This window comes from Hyaena hyaena, unplaced genomic scaffold (assembly GCF_003009895.1).
Source record: "Hyaena hyaena isolate Hyena2069 unplaced genomic scaffold, ASM300989v1 scaffold_1102, whole genome shotgun sequence".
Lineage (NCBI taxonomy): Eukaryota > Metazoa > Chordata > Mammalia > Carnivora > Hyaenidae > Hyaena > Hyaena hyaena.
In genome coordinates this window covers 16,159-26,544 of record NW_024081732.1, presented here as the reverse complement: position 1 = coordinate 26,544, position 10,386 = coordinate 16,159, and the positions used below count along the sequence as shown (strand labels likewise).

General features: G+C 35.2%; 1 long non-coding RNA gene across 2 annotated transcripts in view; it reads left to right on the top strand.

Moving 5' to 3' along the window:
• The window catches only part of LOC120224062, a 32,726-nt gene extending 22,716 nt beyond the window's left edge, over window positions 1–10,010 (top strand). For both annotated transcript variants that reach the window (XR_005526455.1, XR_005526456.1), the window contains 2 exons: window positions 8,139–8,274; window positions 8,855–10,010. This is a non-coding gene — a long non-coding RNA (uncharacterized LOC120224062). The remainder of the gene's footprint in view (window positions 1–8,138; window positions 8,275–8,854) is intronic.
• Window positions 10,011–10,386: the final 376 nt, after the last annotated feature.

The following is a 10,386-nucleotide window of genomic DNA, read 5'->3' as shown; positions in this document are numbered from 1 at the left end:
CTTTCTTCCTTCCTTCCTTCCTTCCTTCCTTCCTTCCTTCCTTCCTTCCTTCCTTCCTTTCTTTTTCTCTCTCTCTCTCTCTCTCTCTCTTTCTGTTTCATGAGCTTAATAATTTTGAGATCAAAGTTGTTGTTTTTTTATAGAATGTCTCTCAATTTGGATTTGCTTGAAGTTTTTTCCCTTGATTAACATATAGTTGTGGAAGGAAAGTCACAAAGGTGAAATGCCATTCTTATTTTATCATACCAAGAGAAAATACTATCAACATAATTTATGACTCATGATGTTAATCTTATTATCTGGTTGAGGTAGTGTTTATCAGGATCTCCACTGTAAAATTACTTTTTCCCTCCTTCCATACTTCTAGTCTGTGATAACAAGTCACTAAGCACAGTTCACATTGATGGGCAGTTAAGCTCCACCTCCATGAGGGGGCAGTATCTACATAAATTATTCAGGATTCTACATGGAAGATCTCTTATGGGATTATCTTGGTATTATATTGTCATCAGGTAATATGGCCAAGTGGTCTCTATCTCCTGTTTTCTCTTTCTCTCCCTTTCTCTTTAATACAGATTAGAAGTCCAGTTTTACCAGTGAGCAAACTTTCTGTAATTGGTTTTGTTGACTGATATAAACATTGTGAAATCCTGACAACTTGTGCCATTTTGTTTCCTTCTTCACATAAGGCTACTAATTACTAAATTAATGGATAATTGATCAGCGTGTGTCTCTGGAGGGACATCAATAGTTCTGAGTTCCAATATGAAAGTTATAAGGCTGCGTCGTGGACAGTATCATGATGCCTCTTATTCCTAAACATTCTGAAATGGGGCTATTGAGTGTTCATGATGTTTCAAACATTTATTGAGTTTGCTGAGTATTGTGATCATACTGTTTGTGGTGTGGGTGGAAGAGAGTAATTCTACTTTTGAATCATAGTATAACAATGAAGGTTTTTAAAGAGAAGGAATGAGAATAGTAGGTGCTATTTTGGTTCTTAACAAAAATATACAGTGAACTCTGCTACCATTAGAAAGGCATCTGGTGAGAAGCACCCACTGCTTCCCTTTTCTGTCAGGTTAAAGAACCTGATGTCAGGAAATATAAGTCTTTCAGTGACACATTATGAAAAGAGAGGGTACAAAATCTTATGTACTTGGGAAACTTACATAAATTTTGAGATGATGATTTATTTCAATTGTGTTCCTTCATAGGATGATAATGATGTAGATATTTTTAATGACATTGGTTATGAAGTATACTTTTATTTCTAAAGAGTGGCTGGGAGTTCCTATGAAAAAATTTTATTATTTTGGTTGATATTTTTTCAAAATATTTTCCATCCCTACGTACAATTATATGTATATTTATACAATGCTGCAGTCATACTAAACATATTCTTTTAGGACATGTAAATATCATGAACATTTCTTTATATTTTTAAATATTCTTCTTCAACTTCATTTGTAATGTTTATAGTGTTCCAATGAATGGGTAATGAGCCTGATATTGTTAACTTGTCACAAACAATGCTGTGATGAACACATCTAGTCATCTATGACATATCACTGATTATTTCCTCAGAGCAAAATTCCTCAAGCCTGGCACTACTTACATTTGGGGAAATATCATTATATTTGTTATAGAGGACTATTCATTGGAATTTAGGATATTTAGCAGAATCCCAGGTCCCTACCTATTAGAAGCCAGTCACAACTCCCAGTTTTGATAACCAAAATTGTCTCCACACTTTGCCAAATGTCCCCTGGAGCCAAATTTCTCTTCCTTTGAGAGACACTGCCACAGAGTACATTCTTTGAAGAAGGATTTGTCTCAAATACTGTATACACAATTTAAAGTTTTTAAAAAATGTATGTGGGGTTTTGTTTTCAAGTTGAAGGAAGCAATATGAGGATATAAAGAGACAATTTAAAATGTGTAAAAAAAGTTCTCAGAAATCTTTCCTACTAAGTTGTTAGAGTTTAACATGCCTAGTTATGAATACAGTGGGGTCTCATTTCGTATCCAGCTACAGGAAAAACTTTTCGTGTATCAATAGAGTGCTGGAGCTCAGAGACAATAGGAAGAGAAGACTCAACTCTCAAACTTCTTCTCATCTTTTTGACTATTATAATATTTTGTGATTTCACATTCTATAAGCATATGTATACATTTTTGACTCCTAATGTTTCCCTTTTCTGAGCAGTAACTAGAAATGATTAAGAGTTTAGATTTTGGGGACACCTGGGTGGCTCAGTCGGTTAAGAGCCAGACTTCGGCTCAGGTCATGATTTCCCGGTTCGTGGGTTCTAGTCCCGCATCGGGCTTTGTGCTGACAGCAGCTCAGAGCCTGGAGCCTATTTCAGATTCCGTGTCTCCCTCTATCTCCGACCCTCCCCTGTTCATGCTCTCTCTCTCTCTCTCTCTCAGAAATAAATAAAAACATAAAAATAATTTTAGATTTTGGAATCAGCTGAACTAGATTCTGATACTATATCTTATGTTTATTATTTATTATTATTACTATTCACTATTCATATTTTAGTTAGTTAATATACATTGAAAAATTGGTATCAGAAGTAGGATTCAGTGATTCATGACTTACACAACACCCAGTGCTCATCACAAGTGCCCCCTTTTAAAAAAAATAATTATTTAAAAATTTATTTTGAAGTTAGTTAGCATATAGTGCAACAGTGATTTCAAAAGTAGATTCCTTAATGCCCCTTACCTATTTAGCCCATCCCCCCTCCCACAACCCCTCTAGCGACCCTCTGTTTGTTTTCTATATTTAAGAGTCTCTTATGTTTTGTCCCCTTCCTGTTTTTATATAATTTTTGCTTCCCTTCCTTTATGTTCATCTGTTTTGTATCTTAAATCCCTCTTATAAATGAAGTCATATGATATTTGTCTTTCTCTGACTAATTTTGCTTAGCATAATACCCTCCAGTTCCATCCATGTGGTTGTAAATGGCAAGATTTCATTCTTTTTGATTACTGAGTAATACTCCATTGTATATATATACCCCATCTTCTTTATCCATTCATCCATCAGTGGACATTTGGGCTCTTTCCATACTTTGACTATTGTTGAGAGCACTGCTATAAACAGTGGGGTGCATGTGACCCTTCGAAACAGCATACCTGTATCCCTTGGATAAATACCTAGTAGTGTAATTGGTGGGTCGTAGGGTAGTTTTATTTGTAATTTTTTTGAGGAACCTCCATACTGTTGTCCAGAGTGGCTGCACCAGGTTGCATTCCCACCAGCAGTGCAAAAGATATCCTCTTTCTCCCCACCCTCACCAATATCTGTTGTTGCCTGAGCTGTTAATGTTAGCCATTCTGACAGGTATGAGTTGGTATCTCATTGCGGTTTTGAGATTTGCATTTCCCTGATGATGAGTGATGTTGAGCATTTTTTCATGTGTCTGTTAGCCATCTGGATGTCTTCTTTGTGGAAGTGTCTATTCATGTCTTTTGCCCATTTCTTCACTGGGTTATTTACTTTTTGAGTATTGAGTTTGATAAGTTCTTTAAAGATTTTGGATACTAACCCTTTATCTGATATGTTGTTTGCAAATATATTCTCTCATTCAGTTGGTTGCCTTTTAGTTTTGCTGATTGTGTCCTTTGCTGTGCAGAAGCTTTTTATTTTGATGAGGTCCCTATAGTTCATTTTTGTTTTTGTTTCCCTTGCCCCCAGAGATGTGTTGAGGACGAAGTTGCTGAAGCCAGGGTCAAAGATGTTTTTATCTGCTTTCTCCTCGAGGATTTTGATGGCCTCCTGTCTTACATTTAGGTCTTTCATCTATTTTGAGTTTATTTTTGTGTATGGTATAAGAAATTGATCCACGTTCACTTTCTGCAAGTCACTGTTCAGTTTCCCAGGCACCACTTGCTGAGACTGTCTTTATTCCATTGAAGATTCTTTCCTGCTTTGTCAAAAATTATTTAGTCATATGTTCGTGGATCCATTTCTGGGTGTTCTATTCTGTTCCAATGACCTGAGTGTCTGTTTTTGTGCCAATACCATAGTGTCTCGATGATTACAACTCTGTAATACATATTGAAATCCAAGATTGTGATACCTCCAGCTTCAATTTTCTTTCTCAAGATTGCTTTGGCTATTTGGGGTCTTTTCTGGATTCATACAAATTTTAGGATTGTTTCTTCCAGCTCTGTGAAGAATGTTTTTTGATAGGTATTGCATTGAATATGTAGATTGCTTGGGGTAGTATCAACATTTTAATGTTTGTTCTTTCAATCCAGGAGCATGGAATATTTTTCCATTATTTTGTGTCTTCTTCCATTTCTTTCATAAGCTTTCTATAGTTTTCAATGTATAGATTTTTCATCTCTTAGGTTAGGTTTATTCCTAGTTGTTTTATGGTTTTTGGTGCAATTATAGATGGGATCAATTCTCTTTTTATTGCTTCATTATTGGTGTATAGCAATGCAACCGATTTCTGTACATTGATTTTATATCCTGTGGCTTTGCTGAATTCATGGATCAGTTCTGTCATTTTTTTGGTGGAATCTTTTGGGTTTTTCATATAGAATGTCATGTTATCTGCGAAGAGTGAAAGTTTGACTTTCTCCTGGCTAATTTGGATGCATTTTATTCCTTTGTGTTGTCTGATTGCTGAGGCTAAGACTTCCAATACTATGTTCAATAATGGTGGTGAAAGGGGACATACCTGTTGTGTTCCTGACATCAGGGGAAATGATTTCAATTTTTCCCAATTGAGGATGATATTGGTGGTGGGTCATTCATATATGGCTTTTATCATCTTGAGGTATGGTCCTTCTATCCCTACTTTCTTGAGGGCTTTTATCAAGAATGGATGCTGTATTTTGTCAAAAGATTTTTCTGCATCTATTAAGAGGATCATGTGGTTCTTGTGCTTTCTTTTATTGATGGGATGTATCACATTGATTTTTTTGCAGATATTGACCCATCCCAGGAATAAGTCCCACTTGGTTGTGGTGAATAATTCTTTTAATGTATTGTTGGATCTGGTTGGCTAGTATCTTGTTGAGGATTTTTGCATCTATGCTCTCAGGGAAATTGGTCTATTGTTCTCCTTTATAGTGGGGCCTTTTGTCTGGTTTTGGAATCAAGGTAATGCTGGCTTCATAGAATATGTTTGGAAGTTTTCCTTCCAATTCTATTTTTTGGGACAGCTTCAAAACAATAGGTGTTAACTCTTAACATGTGCTCTTTTTAATACCCATCACCTGTCTAGCCCATCTTCCACCCACCTCCCTCCATCAACCCTCAGTTTGTTCTCTATATTTAAGAGTCTCTTGTGGTTTGTTTCTCTTTCTTATCTTTCCACCCCCCCTTCCCATATTCATCTGTTTTGTTCCTTAAATTCTATATATAAGTGAAATCATATGTTATTTGTCTTCTTGATTGACTTACTTCACTTAGTAATACATTCTACTTCCATCTACATCATTGCAAATGGAAAGATTTCATTCTTTTTGATGGCTGAGTAATATTCCATTATATATAAATATACACTATATATACTGCATCTTCTTTATCCATCCATCAGCCGATGGACATTTGGACACTCTCCATAGTTTGGCTATTGTTGATAATGCTGCTATAAAGATTGGGGCACCTGTGCCCCTTAGAGTCTGTATTTTTGTATCTTTTGGGTAAATTCCTAATAGTCCAATTGCTAGATTGTAGGGTAGTTCTATTTTTGTTTTTTTTTTTTTTTGAGGTAACTCCATTCTATTTTCCAGAGTGGCAGTAGCAGTTTGTATTCCTGCCAACAGTCCAAGATGGCTCCCCTTTCTCTGCATCTTCACCAATACCTGTTGCTTCTTGTGTTGTTAGTTTTATCCTTTCTGACAGATGTGAGTTGGCATCTCATCATGGTTTTGATTTGTATTTCCCTAATAATGCGTGGTGTTGGGCATCTTTTCACGTGTCTGTTAGCCGTCTTGATGTCCTTTTTGGAAGAGCATCTATTTATGTCTTCAGCCCACTTCTTAACTGGGTTATTAGTTGTTTGGGTATTGACTTTGGTAAGTTCTTTATAGATTTTGGATACTAACCCTTTATCAGATACGTCATTTGCAAATATCTTCTCACATTCCATAGGCTGCCTTTTAGTTTTGTTGATTGTTTCCTTCGCAGAAACTTTTTATTTTGATGAAGTCCCAGTAGTTCATCTTTGCTTTTATTTCCCTTGCCTTTGGTACATGTCTAGTAAAAAGTTGCTCCACTTTTATCCTCAGTTCTATATGTATAAAATGGGAATCATAAGACTTACCAGACGGAATTGTTGGGAACATTAAACATATTTTAGGACTGTTAGCAATGCTTGGCACATAGATGATGGTCATTGTATATTATCTATCATCCCAATTGAAAAAAGAATAATGTATTTTCTCTATTTAATTCTATACCTTTTGGCCATCTAAGGAGGCATTTTAGAAACAAGAGTTTTCCTGAAATCTTTTCACAGGCATAATAACTCAAACTATGATATTTTAGGGATGTAAATTTTATAACTGTGCATGAGACACCGTTATAGTTACTATTTGATATTTTGGAATGATATCCCAAATATCATTTGGGTGAATGTGGAAAGAAAATCTTAGGAGCTTGATTTTCTATATATTTAAAATTTCATCCATTTTAATTTCTAGTTAAACTAGTGTTTATGTTAGTACAGTGGTGTGATGTATATGATTTATAAATAAATAACAATATATGGAGGATGCCTGGTCAAAATTTCTTTACTGCTGCGGTGTGAGATCATCTATTTTAAAGACCATTCACCTGGAAGATAGTTTTTTACAGTTTCTGTGATTTGGAATGGAGGAAAGGTATCATAAATCTCACTGCCTGTCAGAATCACAATTCACTGAATATTATTTCAACATGATTATGCACAAAGTTTTATCATTCCTGTGATTTTCAATAACAGTATTGGTATATTTAAATGTTCCCACCCCAGTCTTTCTTTTAAGATTGATTGAAATAGGGAGCAAGGTGAAACATTTCCATATTTCACTGATAGTACCTGGGAAGATTTTTTGTTCCACTGTTTTGGAAATGGAGAGTAAAATACAGGATTCTGACTTTTTCTTTTGAAAAACCTGAGCTAAGTAATAGGGGAGAGCAATGTCCAAATTAACTCTTCTCCTTGTCCCTTTCTTCAATTCTTCATTGTAATAAGGCTATGTAGGAGATAAGGGAGATGTACTTAAGATTGGTGGTATGTAAAATGGTGTCAGGATTTAGGTGCTGGGAGTGATGCTGCTCGTGATGGTGGTGGTGGTGGTGGTGTGTGTGTGTGTGTGTGTATGTATACACATGCATGCTAATCTTTGAATGGGAGAACCTACATTCATGGTTCCTGGTGTCTGACGGGGTCTTTACAATGGACATTTATACCACCCATTTTTACCCTCATACAAGCAAAATAATGGAGAGTAGAATTTCTTGCCCTTCTCATGTAAAAAGATTTAACAAGGAGGTAAAGGGGGAGTTTTAGGCCCTTTGTTCCTTTCCCCCATTTCACAGATTATCAGTATTTTGTGAGTTCTTCCAGAAATTTCTATGTATATAAGGAAAAAAAATGTATGTATATACTCTTTTCACAAACCAGAATCATAATGTGCAAATAGGAATGATACTATGGATATTGTTATCTGAAATGTTTTTCCTTACTTTGTAATATAATTGGGGCATTTTCCATACCAATGTATATAGATTTACCAAATTCCTTCTACAGGCATGACATTCTGTTGTATGAGTTTACTGTAATAAGTTTAGCTACTTCTTTATTTAACACTGTAATATCTTCTGTATGTATCTTTAAACACTTTTCTAGAGATACATTTATAGAAATGGAATTACTAGTTCAAAATGTATGCATGTTTAAAATTTAGATCCAACAGGAGTGAATCAATTTATCCTCCCCTAAATGAGAAATTTTCCTTTTTTTAAAAAAAATCATATTGTTTAAATTTTACAGACAACAAGGCGTTTAATTTTCCTCTTCATTGTGATAGTGAGCATCTCCAAGAGGTCGTTTTATAAGCAATTACTGAAGTTAGGGCTCTTTACATTATATTGGTTCATCCTAAACTGTTTCTATACTTAGGGTTGCCAAGGAAGCCAGAGTGGAGGCTGTCGGAGGATGGGTTTGAGTGAACTTTGGCTGCTCCATCAAGCAGGCTGATTACTGAGGAAACATCAGAAGCTCCACCCGAATGACTCATCACCCAGATCCAACAGAGGTAATAGAATAACTTACATTGCACAGCCTTTTGGCTGTTTAGTCTGTTGTGTGAGATCAATGGTGCCCACGTTCTTTGCTGGATTTTGCTTTGGGAAAGAAATTTATTGGTTAGACCTTACATTACAATGCAGTCAGGGGCTTTGGGACTGATTGCCAATACTCAGAAGCTAGAGAAAAATTATTTAACATCTTGCCCTCAGGTAACAATATCTGCTTCATGGAGTTGAATCAGGCATCAAATTCTATGGGGATATACTACTGTCCACTGGGTTAACTATCGTTTGTGTTGTTTCATTATTTTCAGAGGCTTTCCTTTGTTTTGGATGGTGAAAAGCTTGTGGCTAGAGATAAACGAAAGTGGCAATTTTAAGAGGCAGGTGAAATAAAAATGTGACTGATCATGTATGTGGCTTATTAGATATAAAGTATACAATATAGTTTTATATAGGTAGTGTTACCTGAATTGTGCTCATGGGCTATAATTATGATTTTAAAGTTTATTACTGTCTTTTCATGAAGTTCAGATGGTCTGACTAATTTATATTCTCTAAACATTTCTTGTTTTACTTTTTCATCAGATTCTGCTTTTAAAATTCACTGCATGGTCTCTACAGACAAGAAGCAAAGGTTCTGCACGGCTACAGCATTTCAGTTAAAAGACAAGGAATCTACATTTTCTTTCATTTTGCTCTTAGACAGCCAGTATGTTTTATAGTCTCCCACATACTTTTCTTTTCTCAAACACATTTTCAGGCTTAACAGTATATTTTTTAAAAGTCAGAGAATTTTCAGGTAATAACATTTTTGAATACTACAGACTTTAAAAGAAATGTTAGTAATTAAAAAAAAATCTCACATACAAAGCCAATTGCCCTATCTATCTGAAAATTATACCTACCCATTTGCCAGTTGCATTATTACAGAATTGCTAATATTTCCTACTTTTCAAAAGCATTAGAATAAACTTGCTTGGAGGTGATGTTATTTACTAAAAATAGAGGTATATATTTCTTTATGTTGGTTTAAAATTGAAGTATATTTTATGTAAAAGGAGATATTTAAAGGTTAATCTTAACAGGGAAGTATTTTCCTATATAAATATATCATAACTTCACACTATGTAATTTTGGAGTTTTTCCTAATGATTTATGGTTTTGAGAACTGTGGGTCTTAGTTAAAATGTAATGACTTGAAGAGTTTTTTACCTTTCACTCTGAGGGTACATGGACCAAAAAAATCATGTCTCCTAGTATTCATTGTACTGCATCTACTCTGGTCAAATGGAATCATCTACTTCAAAGGTTATTGTGAGAGAAAAATTCAAAAAGGATAAATTGCATGTAATTGTGGTAAAGAATAAGCTTTTACTGATCAGTTAGAAAATACCAGACACCGTGCTTGTGTAATCAATGATGGGTTAGTAATATTATTTTGTATAAGAAAGAACATTATTAAAATGTATTAAATTGTTCTGTACTGAAGGGCAAAAGAGCATTGTGTAATCTCTAATTCCTGCCAGAGAGACTTTTTCACTGGGTAGAACCATTTTTATAGTCCATTCATGTATTCAACCAGCATTTATTGAAGCTATGTTTTTCTTATGTACCCTACTAGGAACAGAATTTTGGGGTGGTAAAAAAATCAATAAAACACACTGCCTTAAGGATTTTCAAGCTTGAGGATGGGAGAGTGTAAAGAAGCAATCATGTAAACAATAAATGACAATACAAAGAAGAATGAGAAGTAATGATTGAAAGGTAAAAATGGCATCATAATAAGAGCTAATATTAGTATGATGTTACTAATTGCCCAGTGTTAGCTAAGGTGGGTGTTAGGTCATTTCCCCAGCATCCATTCTCCTCTTCTCCCCCATGCTCTTACTTACTGTGCAGTTTATGAATGGAAAGATGGGTTTGCAATCCCCTCCCTAATCCCCACTCATATGCTATAGTGATTGATCCATTTGAGCAGATTCATTCATCTGAACCAATCGAGGGATTCCTCTGCTCTGGGCAATGGTAAAGAATGGGCTTGTTATTCATATCTGGACAATAGCACAGGAGAGTGTTTGAAGATCTCTGAAAAAGTTCTTCACTCTTCTGGGAGAGTT